The 19,583-nt window shown below is 51.6% G+C and overlaps 1 long non-coding RNA gene and 1 gene segment (V, D, J or C); both read right to left on the reverse strand.

Annotated features, from left to right (window-relative positions):
• The window catches only part of LOC112310504 (immunoglobulin lambda variable 5-45-like), a 715,836-nt gene that overhangs the window by 625,426 nt on the left and 70,827 nt on the right, over positions 1-19,583 (reverse strand).
• On the reverse strand, positions 15,508-15,815 carry LOC128781367 (uncharacterized). Its single transcript, XR_011651408.1, has 2 exons — positions 15,708-15,815; positions 15,508-15,607 (listed from the first exon to the last, which is right to left on the reverse strand). It is a non-coding gene; the product is annotated as an uncharacterized lncRNA (long non-coding RNA).

The raw sequence follows: 19,583 nt of genomic DNA on the forward strand, positions 1-19,583 counted from the left end.
TCCCATCCCCTTCTGAAATAAGCCACTTTGTGGGGACATCTTTACTGCCACCAGCTTGTGCTGAGTCTGTTGCCAACTTACTATATATTCATGCACAGATGTTCGGCTGTTTTCAGATTGGGGAGACTATTAATAAAGACACTATTCACCTTCCCATGATGATTCTGGTGATTCTGGGCACAAAAATTAGGATTTATTTTACAATTACATTTAGTTATTGTGTCTCTGTAATTGCCATATAATTTTTACACAACATTATGTTTGTATCAGGTGTACAAGATCATCGATCTATGTTGATATATATTACAGCATCATCACTAGATAAGTCTAATTAACTTCTATCACTATGCATGGTAACGATTTTTATTATTTCATCTGCTGAGAACGTTTGGGGTCTGCTCCTTTAGCTGAGTTCACACACCCACCATCGAAGCATCTCTGCCGTAGTCCCCGTGCAGGCCGTGACGTCCCCAGAACCATTCATTTCACAACTGGAAGTTGGTCCCCTTTCACTCGCTGTACCCATGTGGGTCACCTCCGTCATCTCCCACCTCTGGAACCACCAATCCGGTGTAATTTTGTACTTCAAAAAGGCCGTCTGCTGCACTAATATCAGAAGGCAACACAAAGCACTCAGCCCTGATTACAGGGAAGGACGTTATAATAAGAGATGCAAACAGCTGACTGATCCTTCGCCCACAGCACACGCAATGCTGAGGCCTTGTGATACTTTCAGAGAATCTACACTACGTTACATTTTTGTTACCATTACAAAAAACATATTTAAAACAGTCTGAAAGTAAACTGTCTCCATCGTGTGGGAAAATGGACTTTCAGATTCATATAGGACACTTAGTCTGGGAAAGTGCTGCTGTGACCGACTCTGAGGACACAAGGGACAGAAGCATCCTTCAATCCCAGACACTGTCCATGGGTGAACCTGAAACCAGGACAGCAGCCACAGAATGTGCAGAAGTCACAGGGCACAGGCCGAGCCTGAGCAGCAGTGGCTGCAGTGTTCACCCAGCTCACAGATGACACAGGGCTTCTTGTCTCACTTCCCCACAGGCCTGCAGCACTGTGGGACCACTGAGACTGCTGTCCCATGCTGAGCAGTAATAATCGGCCTCGTCCTCTGCCTGGAGCGCAGTGATGGTCAGGGTGGCTGAGCTGCCAGACTTGGAGCCAGAGAATCGGTCAGGGACCCCGGAGGGTCGATTGCTGTTCCTATAGATGAGCAGTTTGGGGGCCTTTCCTGGGAGCTGTTGGTGCCATTGCACATAATTACCCCCGATGTTGGAGCTGCTTCCAGTGCAGGAGATGGTGACCCTCTGTCCTGGGTTCCCAGACACTGAGGGCGGCTGAGTCAGCACAGACTGGGCCCAGGAACCTGGAGGAGGGAGACACACACAGATGGTGATTGTGGGTCTAGAGACAAAAGGACGAAAGCGGCCTCCCAGCGCCCTTCCCCTGGCGCCCTATCCAGTCACCTGTGCATTGAGCCAGGAGGGTGAAGAGGAGAGGGGACCAGGCCATGGTGGACACCATCCCTGAGTCCTGCCTTCTTGGGCCCCACAGCTGACACAGAACTTCCCCCACGCCTCTCCATTCCCCTCTTCATACTCTGACAGAGGGAGGGCCCACTCATGCAAATGAGATCCCCACCCACACCACCTGCTATAATATTCCTCCAAGAGCCCGAAGCAAGTGCCTCTGCCTGAGGATGGCCATGGGTGTTTGCAGGGTGGGACTGTGTGAGGCCTATAGTTGGGGAAGTCACAGCTGTTAGCCCAGAGCAGAGGGCGCTAGGCAGTGCCAGGTGGTGGGTAACAGCTCAAAACACACCTAGTCCCTCAAAACAACACCCTAGCACCCTCTAGTGGCCAGGGTCAGACACACCATTGTGTGACTGGGTGACCAGAACCCATCAGAGACAACCTCTGCATCCCAGGGCTCTCTGTCCACTGAACCCTGCCTTAGGTCCAGGCCACGAGTCCCGTCTACTGGCCTCACCTTTACCTCAGGGCACTTTGTGCTCTACTCAGCCTTCTCTGGTTGAGTCTTTCCTCAGCCGCCTTGTGTCCGTTCAGTGGTCAGGACTGACGTGGTGTCTCTCACACAAACCCTTAGACCAGTGTCAAGTCCAGAGCAGGGACTGGCCACAGGCTGGCATGTCCCCTTCTGTGCAGGACACTGGTTCGCTCCTCCCTGGTTGTTAAAGGTCTCCTTCCCTGTGGGTCCCCATCAGAGCTGAGGGGAAAGGGGCCCTTCTCTCTAGGGACGGGGCCATTGCGGGGAGAAAGCCCCTCTGCTCATCCCTAGAGTGCGACGCTGTGTGCTCCTTCGTCTGCCTTCATCCCACCTGCAGGAGACCCTCGGTGCCCACACACTGTGAGCAGCGATCCCTCCAGGAGTCTGTCCTCAACCTCACAGCCAAAAGTTGGCCGGGACTTTGTCACATGAAAGAAATCCCACGATTTTGTTTTCTTTCTTGTAACATTTACCAAATTATATGCACATGTTGTACGTGAACTGCATCACACCGCGTGTAAACGATACGTCAACAGTTCAGAAAACATCCGTCACCACCCAGGAGCGTGCCACAAGCTGTAAATGGGCAAATCTGTGTTTCAGAGTTACCACTCTGTTTGGTTAATAACAAGGGCATCTGGTCATGGACCGCAGCCCGGCCCAGGCCTCTCTGCTTCTCTCAGCTCTCTGCCGGGTCCTGGTGGATGAAAAGCAGCATCACGGTCCTATTTGTCATGTGACAAAGGCTTGAGCATCTCTGTGATGGGGACAGGATACTACGACTTAGGTCCTCGTCCCAAACCCAAGCACTCCTTCCCCAACCTCCTGAGTCCATGGGTGGAAGTCCACACGACATCCATGTGCCCAGCCTCTGGATGCTCACGGGCACTTTCCACCTGAGCCTCGGTCTGTGTGGTCGTCAGCAGGCTGGGGGCTTTATCAGAACAGTCCAGTATGAAGATGGGACTGGACAAAAGGCCACGGATCTCAGAAGCGTTCTGAACTTTGGGTCCTGAGGGACAGGTGGCTGTAGGGAAGGCTCCTGAGTTGGTGTCCGGCCCCTTGGGTGAGGTGGGTCTATGGGCCTGGCTGAGGTTCCAATGGAAGGCCTGCCTCTCATTCTCCTCCTGGGCTGGTGCCCTGGCTTAGGGCAGGATCCCTGCAAGTCTCAACGACCATAGTCACCCTGGTTCCCTTCCTGTTCCATCCTCCTACAGGAGCCCACAGGTGTCGGGAGAATGAGTAACTAGGTCTGGACACAAAGGAACAGGTAGGGACCCTGAGGGTTCAGGACAGCAATATGACTCTTTGGGGCTCCTGTGGGGGAACCCTTGGTGCCTGGACACAGTGTAGCCCAACTCAGCGGCTCCTTCCCGGGCAAAGGGAGCTGACATTCCAACCAGGGGGTCCAGTCAGCTGGGACAGTCCAGACCACCCTGAGAATAGCCGGCCCTGAGAAGGCACAGTGACCCTGCGTGCTGTCAGTCCATGGTGTTTGCGACACGCCAATCCCGGTACCAACGACGAGTTTGTAGTGTGGCCTCCGCTGACACCCACCTGTGTGCCCTCTCAAGGGAAAGCTCGTTTAAATCAGTAATAACATAAAAAGGAAAAGTGCTTATATCACTTTCCCACTCAGAGCTGACAGTTCCACTGTGTTTTTATGTAAGAAGATATTTGACAACATGTCAAAATTTTCTTTTTTATTGACTGCTGAACATTGTATTTCTTTTTCTACACATATAGATTCATTCCTCATGGACCTGGAACACACTGATGAAAACCTTTTTTTATCAGGTCCGATACATCAGCTTCTTCTTCGTACTGGATATAAAACATGTGTGGGGAGTCCAGGACGCAGTGGAGACGACCTGAGCCCTGATCTCGGCCCTGGATCCAGCCTCGCATCCGCAGCCCCCTCCGCAGTACAGGTACTGGAAGACCTTGCACTTCGCTTTTCCCTCCATTTGGGAAAGATGTTGTCTTGGGCACTCTGAGAATTTGGAACCACAAACTAGGATATTTACTTAAGTTTAAATTTCTGACCATGTTCTGCACCTTTCACTGTATCAGACTGTCCTGTCTTTCAGGTTTACCCTTCAGTATTTCGTGTGTATGTTGTTACAAACAGTCCTGACACCGAACACGTGGGTTCTGGTGCCGGCTCCAAGGAAAGGCAAACTGGTGAGTCAGGAGCTGGTGCAAAAGACAGAGGTTTGTTTAGGTGCCGTGCGACCCGGGACACCAGTGGACTCCTGACTCAAAGCCCGTCTGCCCTCCCTGCTCAAGCCCGCAGTTCTTGCAGGTGTAGGAAGGGGAGGGCTCTTCTTTTCTATCCTATTGTCTTGCTGGTATTCAGTAGGTTGGGTGGTACCTATTCATCATACCAGCTATTGGCGTCTCAGTGTAAGTGTCTCCCTTACCGCCGCCTTTGCCACTGGGGAAGAGACTCCCTGAGCTCCCTGCCTCTCTGTGGTATGTCTGTCAGTGGGGAAGAGGTGGGGGCTGCAGGACACCCTGTCAGATACCCTGGAGATTCGCAGTCCTCACCCCATACCCTGATGCTGGACAAGGTGTCCAGGCATCCGGGGGAGCCCCTAGGAGTCCAGCCTGCACACATGCTCTGTTAAGCGTCTGCCTGGCCCATGATTCAAAGTGGCCAGCTGGGACGACGCTTTGGCTGGCTGCAGCGTACGGTCCCAGTACTGCAGTTATTTTTACATTCTGATAGCTCACTGCTAGTATATCCAACTGGATATGGTTTTAGCCGACATGTTGGTTTGCATCACCCAGTTCAGATTTGAGCACTCATACTGGAATCCCATCTCAGTCGCCCCTCCAGCCTGAGCTGGCCTGGGCCCGAATCAACCTGACTGGACTTCCTCAGACGTCTCTGATGGGAAATTGTCTCTCTCAGCAAGGAATTTCTGTGTGTGAAAAAGCTAACACAGTGAGACACACGTGCAAGACGCGTTCTAAAGGTTGAAGTGAAGGAAAAGACGAGACATTGTCACAACTACTGGTCCAAGCAAAGTCGGCGCTGAAGGAAGATGTGACCCCACAGTCAGCGCTGAGCTAGAGTGGGTCAGAGCGACCGGCCGGGGTGGCTGCAGCAGGACTGGAGAGCAGAGAGGCGGTTTCTGTCCCGCTCCCGGGTGTGTCTGAAACACTGTGCAAGTCTCGGAGGTGCCGTCCCACGTAGCACACTAGTAGTCACCTCGTCCTCGGGCTGCAGCCCAGTGACATGCAGGACACTGGAGTCAGTGGAGGCGTCTTTGGATCCAGAGTAGTGGCTGGGGACCCCGGAGCCCTGGCCCTGGTCTGAGTCTGTGTGCTAGTACAGGAGCAACCGGGAACGGCTCCTGGGATTCTGCTGGAACCAGTGTATGTGGTAGTCGCCGAGATTAGGCCACTGCTGAGGGTGCATGTGAGTCTGCCTTGGCTCCCAGAGATGCAGAGAGGGAGGGCTGCTGAGTCAGCACAGCTGGGAGAGGGAACCTGTAAAATACACACTGTTCAGTGATGGGACAAAAACCAGGGGAAGTTTCTAAGTACATGTAGCATGAAGACAATACACAAGAACTGATCCCTGATCGCCGTGCCTGTCCCTACCTGTGCAGTGAGAGAGGAGCACGAGGAGGAGAGGGGTCCAGGCCATGGTGCACACAGCCCCTGAGCCCACAGTGGGGCTGGGCTGCCCAGGCCTCCTTTTCTCCCCACCCTCTGCCTGGGAAGGGGCTGTCCATGCAAATGTGTGTCCTTCCAGGGACTGCCCAGCCCCTCCCTGCGCCCCAGGGTTGGAGGTCAGCTCACACCCCAGACAAAGGTGGATGGAGATTGGCTTCACCTGTTGAAAAATCATGGGGCTCAGGCAAGATCAGGTGCATTCAGGGTAGTAGGGCCTTACACAGGATATCTGAATGAACCTCGAACACTAATTTGAAAGAACATAAGCACCCCTATGTTCATTGCTACATTATTTACAGTCACCAAGATATGGAAGCAGCCTAAGTGTCCATCAGTAGATGACTGGATAAAACAACTATGGGACATTTACTCAATGGAATACTACTCAGACACAAAAAAGAAAAAAATTTTACCCTTTACGACAGAAGGGATGGACCTGGAGAATGTTAGGCTGTGTGACGTAAGCCAGTCAGAGAAATACAAACATCATGTGATTTCACTCCTATGTGGAATCTAATGAACAAACTGAACTCAACAAGGAAAATAGAGACAGACTCTTAGATCGAGCCCAGAGTGACAGCTAAGGGAGGGAGGGCCGGAGGATGGAGGGACAGGTAAAAAGGGAAAAGAACTCATGGATGTGGACAACAGTGGGGTGATTGTGGGGGAGGAGTGATTAAGGGGGACTAAATGGTAATGGAAAAAATATAATTAAAGAAAGAAAAGGCAGGGGGAGGAAGCACCTGCTGAGAGAACACAAAGGTCTTTGCTCACAGGATCTGCCAGGCCAGAGAGGACCCACCTGCAGAGTAACAATCAGTGAGTTCCCGCCCCTCCCCCAGCCCCAGGCTCCACTGAGTAAAGGGTCCCAGCTGAGCAGCTGTGGGGAGACCACAGGACAGTCCCACAGCGCCCCCTGCTGGTTGCAGCGCACACACCTCACCAAGGCCCAGAGCCCTAAGAGCCCTGCTGGTCTCTGCAGCTCAGCAGGTTACACACTGTTCCTTGGGCTTGATTCCTAAAACCAGAACCACCTTACCATCCAGCCGTTCCACCTGTGGGTATTTATCTGGAGACAACTAAAACATCTCTAAAAGACATCCGCAGCCCCAGGTTCAGGACAGCATGTTATACAAGAGCCAGCACCCGGGAATCACCTAACTATCTGTTGATGGGTGAATGGCTAAGGATAATGTCGCGTATAATATATAATGTTAAATCAGTGTATAAATGAGCCTTGAGAGAAATGGAATCTTGTCGTTTGACACAACATGAACAAAACTTGGGGACATTATGCCACGTGAAGTAAGTCAAACAGCAAGACAGACACCGTGATCTCACTTATATGTGTAATCTGAGCAACCAGAAAAACCTAATAAACAAGATACAGAGAACAAAGTGGTGGTTGCCAGAGGCTGAGGGAGGGTGTGACAGAATGAGTGAAGAAGTTCAAAGGTACCAATTTGCACTTATGACATAAATTAATCCCTGGCCAGGTAGCTCACTCAGAACGAGGCGCAATAAGGCGAGGTTGTGGGCTCGGCCTTTGGTCAGGGCACATACAGGAAGCAACTAATGATTGCGTAAATAAGTGGAACAACAGCATCCCTATCTGTGTGTGTCTGTGTCTCTCTCACTGTCTCTCTCCCTCTCTTTCTCCCTGTCTCTCTCCCACCGCCTTCCTCTCTCTCTCTCAAGTCATATCTACCAAGAAGCCGTCGTTATTATTCTTAGAGTCTTAGAGAAGCCGATATCTGGGGAAAGGCAGATTCACAACACTGGGCACCATCATATGCGATTCCACTCAATGGACAAAACAATGAAATATTCATGAGTAATCTCCTGCAGGGACATGCACAGTTGTAAATGTTTCCATATGCAACCATACGTGTCCGTGAAACCAAACCTGAGTTCATACCGCTATTGGCAACCCCAGCACGTCACTGCCTGGAGCATGGTGCCTCCTCCGCATGGTGATAGGTGTCAATCCCATTACTAGAGTGACAAGTCTGGCCCCCACTCCTGCCCACCCACTCACGTGATTATGTAACGACAGTGCACAGCACAGCCACACCTGCACTGGTACCTGTACCCCCTGGGAATCCCCTTTATCACCTGGAGCAGAGATTTATGTGCAGTTTCCTCTGCTGTTAGTCTAATTGGAGCCCCTCACTGTCACAGGTACTTCAGTCAGTAGCTTCCCTCCCATCCCTCCAACGCGGGGCTCAGGCCTTCCCAGTGCAAACTGATGGGCCCCTGTCACCTTCCGCATTCCACCACCGGGTCCTCCACCTCCTAAACTGCATGTCATGGGCACATGTTAAGGTTCTGTCCTTGTGCTTCACAGTTTTCAATGCACTAGACAAGGTCATAGTGCCATTTAGGGGCTACCACATTGTCACATAGAATAATTCAGTTGCTCCTTCTTTGTGTTCACATGGGCAAATTTATAACAGATGTTCATACTCTCCCAAGAGTTCTGCTTCTTCCAAAATGTGACATCATTAGAAATATATTCTGAATCACATCTATTTTTAAAAAGAGGCCACCTGTTGGAGGACCTCACCGCTGCTTCCAGGTTGGGCTGAGTCTACACATAGCTGTAATACACACCCACGCACGGCCTTTGGTGGCTGTCAGGCTGGGGAGACTGTTAATAAAGCAACTGCAAACATTCGCATGCACGATTTTCTGTGGACAGAAGACTTGAATTTATTTTTATCATTCATTTTATATATTTTATTTATATTGAGTTATAAATGACATACAATGGTATATTAGTTAGAGGGTACAACATGTCATTCTATATGGATATACATTGCACAGAAAGCCTGTGAGAGTGACTCTAGTTGACATCTCTCACTATACAAAGATACAATTTTTATTATTTCTTGTGCTGCGACTGTTGGGGTCCTGCTCGTTTAGCTGTGTTCACACACGCACGATCACAGCATCTCTGCCGTAGTTCTCGTGCTGTCCCTGACATCCCCAGAGCCATTCATTTCACAACTGGAAGTTGGTCCCCTTTCACTCCCTGTACCCATGTGGGCCAACCCCTTCATCTCCCATGTATGGGCACCATGAAATGGTTCTAATTTTATGTTTCTCTGAGACTATATTTTGTACTGAAAATCAGAAGACAACACAAAGCAGTCAGCACTGATTGCACTGGAGGACATTATAATATGAGATGCAAACGTCTGACTCCTCCTTCATGCACATCACGCACAGTGCGGAGGCCCCACGGTAGGCTCAGGGGCCCAACACGATGTTACTTTTTTGTTCCATTACAAAAAATGATGAATATAAACCAGCCGGAAAGTCCACAGCTCCAGCTGGACAGAGTTGGCCTTTCACTTTTGTTTGGACCCTTAGTCCAGAAAAGTGCCACTTTCAATGACATTAAAGACAGAGGGAGAGGAGAATCCTTCCCTCCCAGACAGTGTCCCTGGGTGACCCTGGGCCCTGGACAGCAGCCACAGAATGAGCAGAAGTCACAGAGCACAGGCTGAGCCTGAGCGGCAGCACCTGCAGTGTTCACCCAGCTCACAGATGACACAGGGGTTCTTGTCTCACTTCCCCACAGGCCTGCCGCACTGTGGGACCACTGAGACTGCTGTCCCATACTGAGCAGTAATAATCGGCCTCGTCCCCAGCCTGGAGCCCAGTGATGGTCAGGGTGGCTGAGCTGCCAGACTTGGAGCCAGAGAATCGGTCAGGGATCCCAGAGGGTCGTTTGCTATCATCATAAATAAGGAGTTTGGGGGTCTTTCCTGGGAACTGTTGGTACCACTGCACATAATTACCCCCGATGTTGGAGCTGCTTCCAGTGCAGGAGATGGTGACCCTCTGTCCTGGGTTCCCAGACACTGAGGGCGGCTGAGTCACCACAGACTGGGCCCAGGATCCTGGAGGAGGGAGACACACAGAGTTGGTGATTGTGGGTCTAGAGACAAAAGGAGGAACCCAACTTCCCAGCGCCCTTCCCCTGTCCCCTCAACCACTAACCTGTGCAGTGAGCCAGGAGGGTCAAGAGGAGAGGGGACCAGGCCATGGTGGAGACCATTCCCGAGTCCTGCCTTCTGGGGCCCCACAAATGAAGCAGAGCTTCCCGCACACCTCTCCATTCCTCTCTTCATACTCTGACAGAGGGAGGGCCCACTCATGCAAATGAGATCCCCACCCACACCACCTGCTACATTATTCCTCCCTGGGCCCAAACCAGGTGGCTCTGCCTGAGGATGGCCATGGGTGTTTGCAGGGTGGGACTGTGTGAGGCCTATAGGTGGGGAAGTCACAGCTGTTAGCCCAGAGCAGAGGGCGCTAGGCAGTGCCAGGTGGTGGGTAACAGCTCAAAACACACCTAGTCCCTCAAAACAACACCCCAGCGACCTCCTGTGGCCAGGGTCAGACACACCATTGTGTGACAGGGTGACCAGAACCCATTAGAGACAACCTCTGCATCCCAGGGCCCTCTGTCCACTGAACCCTGCCTTAGGCCCAGGCCACGAGTCCCATCTACTGGCCTCACCTTCACCTCAGGGCACTTTATGCTCTACTCAGCCTTCTCTGGTCGAGTCTGTCCTCAGCCCGCTGTGACTGTTCAGTGGTCAGGACTGACGTGGTGTCTCTCACACAAACTCTTGGGCCAGTGTCAAGTCCAGAGCAGGGACCGGCCCCAGGCAGGCATGTCCCCTTCTGTGCAGGACACGGGTTCGCTCCTCCCTGGTTGTTAGAGGTCTCCTTCCCTGTGGGTCCCCAGCAGAACTGAGGGGAAAGGGGCCCTTCTCTCTAGGGACGGGCCGTTGCAGGAAGGAAGCCCTCCTGCTCATCCCCAGTGTGCCACGCTGTGTGCTCCTTCGTCTGCCTTCATCCCACCTGCAGGAGACCCTCGGTGCCCACACACTGTGAGCAGCGATCCCTCCTGGCAGTCTGTTCTCAAGGTCACAGCCAAAAGTTGCCAGGCACCTTGCACAATGACATTGTTTGTGGCATGTCTCTGAGAGCAAAAAGGGAAAATATGCAGAAAGATCTGGAAAAAATTTTTAAATTCCTTGGAAAAGATTTTATTAAAATGTATAACTAGTCACCACTTACCCGACTTAAAATGCATGTATGTTAGTATTGTAAGAGTCACCTCGATAAGATTGAGTTAAAAATTCCACCACAGGATCCCCAACTTTCTACATTACAATTCTTGTGCCTCTTTTAAGCTTCTGCCATTGTGCCATAAAGTTTTCAATGAATACGACACAGCCATGGTCTCCTTTGCGTGCCATTCCATGGTCGTGTAGAATAATTCCTTTGCTCCCAAGGAAATATGTTGTGTTCACACAGTCCGTTCTTCTTCTGCAAAACCCCGTGTACAACAAGTGTTCATACTATTCTCGAGTTGTGCCTCTTCCAAAATGTGACGTAGTTAGAATCGTACTCGGAATAAAAATCCCCTTTTCAAAACAGGCCGCTTGTTGGAGGACGTCATTGCCACTTCCAGCTGGGCTGAGGCTGCTGACAGCCGCATGGACGCCCACGCGCAGGGGTGTGGCTGCTTTCTGATTGGGGACGTTATTAGTAAGGCAACTGTGAAGTGTCACATGCAGGGTTTTCTATGAACAGAAAGAAGTTTTGCATTTGTTTTTATAATAATTTTCATTGTATCTTTTTACTCAGGTTGATTCACACACAACACTGATGAGTGTCGTTGCACAACACTACCGATCTCCATTGATGTGTATTACAAAATCATCAAGGGAAGTCTGCCTACATCCATCATGTAGTGATGAAGATGTGTATTATTTCTTGTGCTGAGACTGTTTGGGGTCTGCTCGTTTAGCTGTGTTCACACACACACGACCGCAGCATCTCCGCCGTAGTCCCCGTGCTGGCCCTGACGTCCCCAGAACCATGCATTTCACAAGTGGAAGTTGGTCCCCTTTAACTCCCTTTAACCACGTGGGCCACAACTTCATACCAGACCTCTGGGAACCACTGATCTGTTATAATGTTATACTTCTACATGCACATATTTTACACTGAAAATCAGATGCCAAAACAGCAGGTCAGCACTGATTACACTTAAGGACATTATAACACGAGATGCAAACAGCAGACTCATCCTTCACCCACACCTCACAATGTACTGAGGCCCCACCGTAGGCTCAGGGGCTACACAATGTTTTATTTATTTGAACATCACAAGAAAAACTGAATCCAAACCAGTCTGGAAATGAACTGTCTCCATCGTGTGGGAAAATGGACTTGCAGATTCATTTAGGACCCTTAGTCTGGGAAAGTGCTGCTGTGACTGACTCTGAGGACACAAGGGACAGAAGCATCCTTCAATCCCAGACAGTGTCCCTAGATAAACCTGGGCCCAGGACAGCAACCAGACAATGAGCAGAAGTCACAGGGCACAGGCTGAGCCTGAGCAGCAGTGGCTGCAGTGTTCACCCAGCTCACACATGACACAGGGCTTCTTGTCTCACTTTCCCACAGGCCTGCAGCACTGTGGGACCACTGAGACTGCTGTCCCATGCTGAGCAGTAATAATCGGCCTCGTCCTCTGCCTGGAGCCCAGTGATGGTCAGGGTGGCTGAGCTGCCAGACTTGGAGCCAGAGAATCGGTCAGGGACCCCTGAGGGTCGATTGCTATTATCATAGATGAGGAGTTTGGGGGCCTTTCCTGGGAGCTGTTGGTACCACTGCACAGAATTACCCCCGATGTTGGAGCTGCTTCCAGCACAGGAGATGGTGACCCTCTGTCCTGGGTTCCCAGACACTGAGGGCGGCTGAGTCAGCACAGACTGGGCCCAGGACCCTGGAGGAGGGAGACACACAGAGATGGTAATCACGAGTCTAGAGACAAAGAAGAAAGTACAGCATGAGTTTTCCCAGGGCCCCATCCCCTGTCCCCTTATCCAGTCACCTGTGAAGTGAGAGAGGAGAGTGAGCAGGAGAGGGGACCAGACCATGGTGGAGACCATCCCAGAGTCCTGCCTTCCGGTGACCCACAGCTGAAGTAGAGCTTCCCACACACCTCTCCCTTCCCCTCTTCATACTCTCAGAAAAGGAGGGTCCACTCATGCAAATGAGGACCCTCAGCTTTCTGATTCTTTATTGGTCCCTGAGACAGGCCCCTCTGTCTGAGGTTGCATGGGGAGGGAAGTGGCAGGGTTAAGGGGTGTGGCACCCAAGGACTAAAAAAGTCACATCTGTGACCCCTGAGCCAAGGACATAGGCACAGCTAGGTGGCTGCAACCAGCTCTATCACCCCAGAACCCTGAGGAACAGGCCAAGAGCGCCCCCTGGTGTTCAGACACATACAGACTATGGTGCCACATGGTGACCAGAGCCATCAGTGACAGCTTCTGCCCACACTGCTCTGCCCACCATTCTCCTGCCTCAGAGCCAGGCCAGGTGTGCCCTCAGCTAGCTTCCCATCACCTGAGAGCAGACTTACGCTCTACACAGACACCCGAGGGTGAGTCTGTCCATGTCCTCCCCGGCAGTTCCGTGGTCAGGACGCAGGCTGTTTGTGTTACACAAGTTCTCTGAGGTCAGGTGCAAGTCCAGAGCAGTGACCGCCCCCTGAATGGCAGATCCCCTACTGTGCTGGACACACGTTTTTTCCTTATATTGTCCCCTCCCTTGTGGCGAGAGCTCTCTTCCTTGGGGTTCCCCCCAAAATCCTGAGAAGATTGAGGCCCTTCTGTCCAGGGATTGAGAAGTACAGAAAGGAAGCCCCTGTGGATGCTCTGCGGGTGGCTGTGTGGAGCCTCACTGTCGTCGGTATCTCCCCTGGAACAAGCGACCCCACACTGAGAGCGGGGGTCACCGTGAGGCTCTGTGCCCAGATCACCGCCGTCCATCCTGAGGGGCCTCCCAACGTGACCTTGTCTGCTGCTTGTTCATAAGATAAAAGATGGCGAATATTCAGTTAGTTCTAGAAAGAATAAGTTGACTTTCAAATTGCTCTGGTAGGGTTGATTAAAACAGTTTATAAGTCATCTTTGAGAACAGTATAGAAGCCGATACCTGGCAAAGGGCAGACTCACGACCATGGGGCCCCATCCCTGCAAATCCAGTCCATGGACAGACAATGGGGTGTCTCTGAGGAAACCAGTGCAGGCACCTGCACGTTTGTAAATGTTTCCGTGTGCTGTCGTCTGTCTCCGTGAACCAAACCTGAGTTCACACTGCTACCCGCAACTCTAACACGGCACTGCCGGGAGCATCCCGCCTGCTCCCCGCAGTGAGCAGTGTGAATCCCATGACTAGAGTGAGGAGTCCAGCTCCCACCCGTGTCCACCCACTCACATGATTATGTAACCACAGGGCACGGCACAGCCACACCTGCACTGTTACCTGTGCCCCCTGGGAATCCAAACAGCTTGTGTTCACTAGTGACCTCTTCTCCTTCTAGTCCATGTGCCTCCCGGATGTCCGTGCTCCCCCTCCAGCTGGTCTCTTCCAACATGGGACATCATGAGCATCTCACTGTGAATCCCATCCCCTTCTGAAATAAGCCACTTTGGGGGGACATCTTTACTGCCACCAGCTTGTGCTGAGTCTGTTGACAACTTGCTACACATCCATGCACAGATGGTTGGATGTTTTCAGATTGGGGAGACTATTAATAAAGACACTATTCACCTTCATGTGCAGGTGACTCTGGGCACAGAAATTGGGATTTATTTTTACAATTACATTTAGTTATTGTGTCTCTTTAATTGCCGTATAATTATTACACAACATTATGTTGGTTTCAGATGTACAAGATCATCGATCTATGTTGATATAAATTGCAACATCACCACTAGGTAAGTCTAATTAACTTCTATCACTATGCATGGTAACGACTTTTATTATTTCTTCTACTGAGAATGTTTGGGGTCCTGCTCGTTTAGCTGTGTTCACACCCGCACGATCACAGCATCTCTGCCGTAGTCCCCGTGGTGTCCCTGACGTCCCCAGAGCCATTCATTTCACAACTGGAAGTAGGTCCCCTTTCACTCCCTGTACCCACGTGGGCCAACCCCTTCATCTCCCATGTATGGGCACCATGAAATGGTTCTAAATTTATGTTGCTCTGAGACTATATTTTGTACTGAAAATCAGAAGACAACACAAAGCAGTCAGCACTGATTGCACTGGAGGACGTTATAATAGGAGATGCAGACGGCCGACTCCTCCTTCATGCACAGCACGCACAGTGCGGAGGCCCCACGGTAGGCTCAGGGGCCCAACACGATGTTACTTTTTTGTTCCATTACAAAAAATGATGAATAGAAACCAGCCGGAAAGTCCACAGCTCCAGCTGGACAGAGTTGGCCTTTCACTTTTGTTTGGACCATTAGTCCAGGAAAGTGGCACTTTCAATGACATTAAAGACAGAGGGAGAGGAGAATCATTCCCTCCCAGACAGTGTCCCTGGGTGAACCTGGGCCCAGTACAGCAGCCAGACAATGAGCAGAAGTCACAGGGCACAGGCTGAGCCTGAGCAGCAGCGGCTGCAGTGTTCACCAAGCTCACAGATGACACAGGGCTTCTTGTCTCACTTCCCCACAGGCCTGCAGCACTGTGGGACCATTGAGATTATCATCATAGGACTCGCAGTAATAATCAGCCTCGTCCTCAGCCTGGAGCCCAGTGATGGTCAGGGTGGCTGAGCTGCCAGACTTGGAGCCAGAGAATCGGTCAGGGATCCCAGAGGGTCGTTTGCTATTTTCATAAATGAGGAGTTTGGGGGCCTTTCCTGGGAACTGTTGGTACCACTGCACATAATTACCCCCGATGTTGGAGCTGCTGCCAGTGCAGGTGATGGTGACCCTCTGTCCTGGGTTCCCAGACACTGAGGGCGGCTGAGTCAGCACAGACTGGGCCCAGGAACCTGGAGGAGGGAGACACACACAGATGGTGATTGTGGGTCTAGAGACAAAAGGAGGAACCCAACTTCCCAGTGCCCTTCGCCTGTCTCCTCACCCACTCACCTGTGCAGTGAGCCAGGAGGGTCAAGAGGAGAGGGGACCAGGCCATGGTGGAGACCATCCCCGAGTCCTGCCTTCTGGGGCCCCACAGCTGAAGCAGAGCTTCCCACACACCTCTCCATTCCCCTCTTCATACTCTGACAGAGGGAGGGCCCTCTCATGCAAATGAATCCCCACCCACACCACCTGCTACATTATTCCTCCCTGGGCCCAAACCAGGTGCCTCTGCCTGAGGATGGCCATGGGTGTTTGCAGGGTGGGACTGTGTGAGGCCCATGGGTGGGGGAAGTCACAGCTGTTAGCCAAGGGCAGAGGGCGCTAGGCAGTGCCAGGTGGTGGGTAACAGCTCAAAACACACCTAATCCCTCAAAACACCCCAGCGCCCTCCTGTGTCCAGGGTCAGACACACCATTGTGTGACTGGGTGACCAGAACCCATCAGAGACAACCTCTGCATCCCAGGGCTCTCTGTCCACTGAACCCTGCCTTAGGTCCAGGCCACGGGTCCCCTCTAGTGGCCTCACCTTCACCTAAGGGCACTTTATGCTCTACTCAGCCTTCTCTGGTTGAGTCTGTCCTCAGCTCCCTTGTGACCGTTCAGTGGTCAGGACTGACGTGCTGTCTCTCACACAAACCCTTAGACCAGTGTCAAGTCCAGAGCAGGGACCGGCCCCAGGCAGGCATGTCCCCTTCTGTGCAGGTCACACGTTCGCTCCTCCCTGGTTGTTAGAGGTCTCCTTCCCTGTGGGTCCCCAGCAGAACTGAGGGGAAAGGGGCCCTTCTCTCTAGGGACGGGGCCATTGCGGGGAGAAAGCCCCTCTGCTCATCCCTAGAGTGCGACGCTGTGTGCTCCTTCGTCTGCCTTCATCCCACCTGCAGGAGACCCTCGGTGCCCACACACTGTGAGCAGCGATCCCTCCGGGAGTCTGTCCTCAACCTCACAGCCAAAAGTTGGCCGGGACTTTGTCACATGAAAGAAATCCCATGATTTTGTTTTCTTTCTTGTAACATTTACCAAATTATATGCAGATGTTGTACGTGAACTGCATCGCACCGCGTGTAAACGATACGCCAACAGTTCAGAAAACATCCGTCACCACCCAGGAGCGTGCCACAAGCTGTAAATGGGCAAATCTGTGTTTCAGAGTTACCACTCTGTTTGGTTAATAACAAGGGCATCTGGTCATGGACTGCATCCCGGCCCAGGCCTCTCTGCTTCTCTCAGCTCTGTGCCGGGTTCTGGTGGAGGAAAAGCAGCATCACGGTCTTATTAGTCCTGTGACAAAGGCTTGACCATCTCTGTAATGGGGACGGGATACTGTGACTTAGGTCCTTGTCCCAAACCCAAGCACTCCTTCCCCAACCTCCTGAGTCCGTGGGCGGAAGTCCACACGACATCCACGTGCCCAGCCTCTGGATGCTCACGGGCACTTTCCACCTGAGCCTCGGTCTGAGAGTGGTCGTGAGCAGGCTGGGGGCTTCATCAGAACAGTCCAGTATGAAGATGGGACTGGACAAAAGGCCCACGGATCTCGGAAGCGTTCTGAACTTTGGGTCCTGAGGGACAGGTGGCTGTAGGGAAGGCTCCTGAGTCTAGTGTCCGGCCCACGGGGTGAGGTGGGTCTATGGGCCTGGCTGAGGTTCCAATGGAAGGCCTGCCTCTCATTCTCCTCTTGGGTTGGTGCCCTGGCTTAGGGCAGGATCCCTGCAAGTCTCAACGACCATAGTCACCCTGGTTCCCTTCCTGTTCCATCCTCCTACAGGAGCCCACAGGTGTCGGGAGAATGAGCAACTAGGTCTGGACACAAAGGAACAGGTAGGTACCCTGAGAGTTCAAGACACCAATATAACCCCTTTGGGGCTCCTGTTTGGTTTCACCACCTGTAGAGTCTGGGGGGAAATACCCGTGGGACCACACAGGGTCTCTACTCAGGGGACTCTGCCAGGCCAGAGGGGAAACAGCTGCTGCATCCTCTTCAGAGTACAAAGCCTGGCCACCAGGCCCAGTCTCCTGGAAGTGTGAATAGTCCTCACTGAGCAGCTGTAGGAGGACCTCAAGGCTGTCCCACAGCACCACCTGCTGGTCATGTGTGTAATTTTTTTAAATAATAAAGCCAAGATTTCTAACCTTTATTTAAAAATAGATAAAATGTATACTTTCCTAGGAAGATGCAACACCAGCCACATCAAAAATAAAGTAAATGATAGATCAATTTTCTCACGAAAATAGCAAATGTTGCGGAACTGCTTCACAGAACGGATTTTTTCACTGGAACATCCAACACATCATCACAGATACGATGATTCCGAATTACTTTCGTCATAATTTAAAAAGATGTAAACCGTGTTTGTTCCTTTTGAAGCAGTTGTCACAGTGGGAGATGCACCAGGAAATTGCAGACCAATGACGTTAGGTACCGACGCAGGTGCCCAAATAAAATATGAACCGAGGAAACCAGAATAAAAGCGAATGTGCAATTACTAAATGCCATTTAATCCAAGGTAAATGCGGGGCTTTGTTTTAAGAAATACGTAATATAATACACCATAGTAATACACCCATAGATAATATATATACATTGCCTGCCTTGGTCATGAAAGCATGTAACTTTCCAACACCAGACTCTTATGAAGCCATATATATGTATATGTTTTCTATATCACTAGATAAATGTGTGATATGGTTTTAGACACCTGATGCTGGTGCGAAAGTGACAGCAGAGATTTCCCCAGTGAGTGACCAGCTAGCAACGCTACCCAGTCCTGGGAAGAGTTAGCGGCAGTGGAGCAATGGACGGAACAAGAGGAGTGGAGGACATCGTTGGCCCGCGTGCCCGGGGATGAAGAGGGCCCTGTGAGCTCTGAGCCACACACCCCGCCACCAGGTGTGAGTAACAACCTCTCTCCCATTCAGGCTGAGTCCTCAGGAACATAAATCATCACATTGCAGGGCTGCAGTCTCAGAGCCAGGATAACCGCCGCTGCAGAGACTGCCAGTGCAGAAAGGGGTGACCACCTGACCAGCGGCCGATACACGGAGACAGAGAGCTGGGGTCTGGTGTCACAGAATCTGGTCTGCGGGCAGCTGAGGAGAAGCCCGGTCCTCTGGGGCCCCAGGAGATCTTCTCTGTAAAATGCGACAAAGGCTCACTACACATGCACTGGGAGAGGAAGCCTCCAGGACACGACGGCGACACCTCAGAGCTCTGTGTCCTGTTGTTCTGTGGGCAGGTTCAGCCCAAGGCCAAGTCGTGTCTCCCAGGCAGGTTTTCTGGAAGCTCTCTTCCTCCTCGGAAATACATTCTGGCTCCTCGTTGTCTACAATGTCCAACCTGCCCCAGATGTGACCAAAGACTCCACAGTGAAAGAGGAGAGGACTCGCACTGGAAGCACTGAGGTGTGAGAGCTGGACCCAGGAACTCATGGAGAATGGGGGTCTCAGAGAGGGAGGATGGTCCCACATGAGTGAGGACACAGCCCAACTCTAGATGCGGTCATTGGTTTACCAGCTGCTGTCTGGCTCAGCACCCTCGCTGTGGCACAGTGCACTGCTCCCCCTGCTGGTCACAGGAGCTTCCTCCTCCTCCTCCAGCCACTGGGATGCCCCTAAACACACCACACAGACTGGTCTTTTTGTACTGGTATCTATTGATGTTACTCCCAATAGGTGAGAGAGGACCTTTCTAAGTGTCGATGGGAACAGTAACTCACTCACATTGGAACATTAGTCTCCATGGAAACTATATTTTTTCAAAACATCCATTTTTGCCCACTGCACCCATACATCTCCAACCTTGTTTGCTGTACCAGACACTGAACATTTATGTAAAAGGACAGGTAACGGGTGCAACAGGAGCACGTGTGGTGACATTTCCCTGCA

Source organism: Desmodus rotundus, chromosome 7 (assembly GCF_022682495.2).
Source record: "Desmodus rotundus isolate HL8 chromosome 7, HLdesRot8A.1, whole genome shotgun sequence".
NCBI lineage: Eukaryota > Metazoa > Chordata > Mammalia > Chiroptera > Phyllostomidae > Desmodus > Desmodus rotundus.